The sequence below is a fragment of the Echiichthys vipera genome (assembly GCF_963691815.1).
Source record: "Echiichthys vipera genome assembly, chromosome: 7".
Classification (NCBI taxonomy): Eukaryota; Metazoa; Chordata; class Actinopteri; order Perciformes; family Trachinidae; genus Echiichthys; species Echiichthys vipera.
The window spans coordinates 6,433,357-6,439,131 of NC_139832.1; positions in this window are offsets into that span (position 1 = coordinate 6,433,357).

The window sequence follows — 5,775 nt, forward strand, 5'->3', positions numbered from 1 at the left end:
CACTTATCTCCAATTTACAATGCCGCCCTTTCATCTCTTCCCAGGAGATTCAACAATCTAACCTCAAAGGACAACTGTTCACACATGGCCCGGGTGACCCCAACGACTGTCGTTCAGACTCAATAGAGCACTAACGAAGTCGAAACCAACTGCCCACCAACGACTGTCACTCTAACGACAGGCGTGGGCACTTGGAGCACAAAGGGTGTCAGTGACATCATCGGCCTTGTGAGAGGTTAAATACCTGGATCTCCACACCAGTTAGTTGGACCAGTCCCAGCCTGGTCAGATGCGTACATGAACTGATGAAGCCTCTTGGATGAGAGGTGAAACGTCTTCCTAGACAAACAACCAGTCCAGTTGTTTTTGACTGAAATTGCTTTGAGGATAACGATGACCTGGACGAATGAGAACATTCACAGGCCAACATGATAGAAGCTTTGACATTTTAGCTGAAGGGCGGGGAAATCTCTCTTATACCTCTGCATTTCGCTGTTCACACCATTTTTTTTTTTTAGATTTTTGAAAGCATTATCAGACGTGTTTTAAGCTTTTGGTGGTTATTACCTGCTTATGATGCCCTCGCGCCTGAATTTAGTCACAATGAGCGTCTGTCTGAGGTGCTGGGGGATCTACAAAGACATCCTATACACAGAGAAAAGGTTTTAATTCAAAAGGGATTGCAAGGAGATTAAAAAGCTTGTGCATTGCATCTAAGGTTATGGTTTGTTTAATTCAGATATTTTCAAAATAAAATAAATCTGGTTAGTAGAAACACGACAGGAAATGAGGTGCATGACACAGGGCCTGCTCATGCCTCACATACAGACCAATGGAGGTGGACTTGTAGCTGGAGAGGTGTCAGTTCACCTCCTGGTCACTACAGAGTGCCAGGCCTGGGCAGGAATGAGGACTCAGATGCGGAGGTACATAGGTTAAGCCGACGTTTATTCTTAAACCAAAAGGAGCTGCACTGAGCCAGTAAAACATGAAACAAGGTCAATCCGAACAGGAGAACAACAAGGCTGACAAAAAGGCATTCAAAAATTAAAATCACTTTTCTTCAGAGGAAAAAACGGAAACACAAAAAACAAGAGCGTGATAATACTCAGACTTAAATGCTGGAACAAGGCTGTGGAACGGGCTGGATGTTTTTGACATGATGTACGAAATACTCTGGCAACGAGACAGGGGAAGACATGGACTATATACACATGAGTGGGGGGGGGGGGGGGGGGGGGGTCACAGGTGGAAACAATCACGGATCAGGGGAGGAGGTCAGACCGGTGACACGAGAGGAAGGGCAAGTGACCTGAAACGAGAGGAGAGTTACTTTTCAAAATAAAACATGAGATTCACAAAACAGGAAACCCAAAGACAGGACAGTCCTCACCGCGGTGTGACACAGAGGTGCCCTTGAGCAAGACACTGAACCCCCAACATCAGCATCCTTTCATCTGATAAATATATATATATAGGTCCTGTTTGCATAAGTGTGAGAAAAAAAAATCTTCGTACATATTAGAATTGAAAATAAACAAAAATTAGCAACATTAAAAAATATTGCATGTCCGAAAAGGAGTAAAAAGACCTTTTATTTTATCCTACTTTATCCTACTTCATAACTCAAACAATGAAATTATATTTTAATTAGCATTACTACAATCTTTTGCAGGTTTCACCTTAAAGCCCAGAGCATTCAGTTAATACTGTGCGCTTGTGGTGCATGTAGTATTATCGGAAAAGATAATCCAATATAACTGCACTGGGGTCCTCATGTCGCCTCAGGGCATGGGGCCCTGGAGCAGCTGCCTGCTTAGCCATGTTGGTTATCTGTTGTCATGTTATCAGCCCATTAAATGGCTATTATCCATTATTATCACCATTTAAACGCTTCAGATGGGGCCTCCAGCTTAAGAGAGTGATATGTAGACTCGAACTGTGGATGTTGTAGCACACTTTAAACCCAGAGGACACCTCCATTGTTGTTTGATTTTCTAATATAAATGTGGTTCAGGATGAGAAACCAGTTTGATGTTGCATGTTATTTAGTTACAGCATACAATGAGGGGATTATATAACACATTCTTCACTGCAGAACAGAAAAAAAGTGCAGGTATATCTCATCGCTCATCTCATCTTCATCCGCTTATCCGGGGTCGGGTCGCGGGGGCAGCAGCTTTAGCAGGGGACCCCAAACTTCCCTTTCCCCGGCCACATTAACCAGCTCTAACTGGGGGATCCCGAGGCGTTCCCAGGCCAGCGTGGAGATATAATCTCTCCACCTGGTCCTGGGTCTTCCCCGAGGCCTCCTCCCAGTGCAGGTATTTTTGCAGAAAACAACGCTTCTCCTAATTAAAGTGAGTTGAAACGTGCGTAAAGGAGACCAGCAGTTCCCCTAACACATGTGCATGAATAGAAGAAGCTCCCACAGTTGTGATGCTGCTGCTTTAAATTTCACCGCATGCTTGATTGGCCTTAAAGGGAAATACCTCAAATAACCTTTTACATTTGCATAGAATCTAAAGAAAAGAGAGAAGGAAACACATTTACGAGAAACATTCCTGTCTTTATTCCTCATCTCATTAAGGAGTTGAGTCCAATAGAGCCACCAGTTTGACCTATGCTCATCAAACAGGATAGGAATATCGGAATATAGGAATATAAGAGGGGCTGGGTATCGCTCCGTATAGCTTGAGATTTAGCTTTGATGTGAAAAGGTCACCTCAGGAAAGGATTTTTCTTTTCTTTCTGGACCAGCATGAAAAGAAGGGATGTTTCACACACCATAGCGTCAAGACTGAGCCACCGTTTTCAGCTGCATTGGATCCAAACGTCCGCCGGTACAGAGTCGAATAATGCGTGGAGATGTGACGAGAGCACATCATACACAGCAACATTTTTCTTCTATTTGAGCTCGTCGCTAAGCGTGAGTCCACTTAAAAGCTGCATTTAAATCACTTTGGCTTGTTACTAGGCTACAGAAGGGTCCATTTTTTACCCTGCCAATCAAAGTGTAGCGTAGAGTTCATCTGGGAATAGTGTTGCTGCTAAATGTGGCGTTTTAAATCACAGGGAGAGAAATGTAAAGATGAGAGGCTGAAATACACTCCCGAGGCTATTAAGCAAGTGTCATATCCTCTAAAGTTGAATCACGTGACTGTTGTTATATTTAGTCTGCTGTTGTCTCCTTAGTTTGGAGCAGGTTGAAAAAATTACAACTAAATCTAAATCATTGCTGCTATTTTACAGCAGGAAAGCAACAGTATGAACCTGTTATTGTTAAATACAGCACTTAACTGTTCATACAAAAGACTATCTGTCGTATTTCACTCCATTAACCCTATTAACCAAACTGTAACATAATATAGTCAATGTGTTATGTGCTTGTAACCAGCTATGAACTGAGGTTTTGGGCTGTGAGAGTGACAGCCAGAAAATTCTATTATAGCCTTTTTCTTTACAAAAGTCCCTTTAAACGTACATTGTGTAACTACGTGTATAACCTACTGAGTCTGTATTCATTTTGGTTAAAATAAACAGGTTTATTAAAACATGTAACAGCTATATAACATATTTTAAAACATTATAAGCAGTAAAATTGTGTAAAAGTTCACACTGTATTTTTCATTTACAGTACAACGCTAAAATCAAAATAAGTTAATTTACAGACAGCAGTCAACCCTGATTCCAGTTGTTTTATTTTGTTTTTTTACAAGATAATTCTTAATAAAGCATGCAAGAGAAACGAGGTGAAAGACTTGTGAAAGGATCGGATAGTCTTGGACACCCCTTTCAGACTCACATCCATTTAAAAACATTTCCCCCCTCACGCCCACTCCCCACGACTGCACAGAAATCCACTCTGACCCACTGCTGGATCTGCGCTTGGGAGGAAACGCCCACGGATGAACCTTTTTGGCTTTCCACAATAAAACATTGGCCTTAATCTGCATTTCAGAGGAGGATTTCATGCGTGACACCATCATGGGAATTTTCCCAGAAATATTTGAGAAAAGGCCAAAAACAGGAGAAGACATCACGGATTAAAGATGCATTGATGTAAGCAGTAACTGGCCTGTTTGAATAAATTAAAGCCGAGCAAATACATTCACAGCATGTCTTAATCAGCTGCTGGACAGAAACAAAATGGTTGTGCTCACTGACCTGCGGCCATGCTGCATTATTCCCCCTCTCACCCAATTTCCTGTCTGTCCTATATAATAAAGGCTTGGAAACTGCCAAAAAAAGAAAGTAGCCTACTCTATTTTCTTTTAGAGCTTTTTAAAGAAAAGTATGCCTCAAATGTTGAATATGTAGAATCTTTATTAAAAAGATATATATATATATATATAGCTGTTTACATTGTACCAGCCAATATCGGCCGGTATTGCGGGTTGCCAGGGTTGTCTGTTGTTGGGTGCAGCTACTGTGCGCTGGCACTGGTGAAATGGAGTTTGTCAATCCTGCAGCTGCTAGTTATTTATCCCAGCAGCTGAGTCAATTTCGGCCAAGCATTCACTCCATGGACTGAGATAAAGGAGTTCAACGACATTAAAACACACGCTGAAATGGCTCTGTTTCTCCTTGATCCATAAGCTAACTTTCATGTTTACTTAGCTGTAACGGCTAACAGTAACTATCAGTCAAACTCCCCTAATACTTGTTTTTAAGGTGCAATTTGCCAGAGGGGATGGGTTCAAACAGACTCAAACAGACTCCGATCTCCTGCAGGGTACTGAGTTGCGACTACGATCTTGAGACAGAATATAGAGGTGTTCGCCTCATTCTCCACATTCAACCTTTAAGACGGGGACAGTGCATTTTAGTAAACATTTACATATTTACAATATGCAAGACTAATATGGGCGACACAGTGGTGTGGTGGTTAGCATTGTCACCTCACTGTGAGAGGTTTACTGGTTCAAATCCCGGCTGGGGCCCTTCTGTGTGGAGTTTACTTGTTCTCCAGGTGTCTGCGTGGGTTTTCTCCGGGTTCTCCACTTTCCTCCCACAGTCAAAAGACATGTATGTGTTAGGTTAATTGATGACTCTTAATTGCCCATTGGTGTGAATGTGAGTGTGAATGGTTGTCTGTCTCTGTTTGTCTCTATGTGCCCTGCAAAACACTGGCGTCCTGTCCAGGGTGTACCCCGCCTCACGCCCCATGTCAGCTGGGATTGGCTCCAGCCCCTCCCCCCCCGCGACCCCGATAGGGACAAGCGGTTGAAGATTAATATGCAAGATTATAGCCAGTAGCAAATTTCCATCGTTAGGGGTGTTAAATAAACAAGGTAAACACACCACAACATAATCAATCAATCAATAACTGTAGTAGTAAATAATAAAAGTAATAAAAAGTAGCCTGCTTTAAGTGTTACATGCAGCTATTGCTATTTTCTTTCAGACCTTTTTAAAGAAAAGTAGGCCTTAATTAACTCCATGGAAACACTAAATTAGGTCACATGTTAAATGTGGCTGCAACTGCCAAAAATTGGGGAGCAAGTCCCCAAATATATCATTTTATATTAAAGATCTGAATCAATACATTTTAATTAAATGTAGCACATTAGTTCATTAGTGGTTTCTTTTGTTTCCAGGGTGACCGCTGCCCCTCAGTGTTTGGTGTTTGTGTGTTTTGATTGGCTCAGGGGAAGGGGCGGGGCTACAATTAAACACCCGGGCTGTGATTGGCTGCGAGCTGAGGCGCACGTGCTCCTGCTCTCCGCCTTGCTGCCTGGGAGTTTAGAGCCGCACAACAAGCCCGAGCCACGG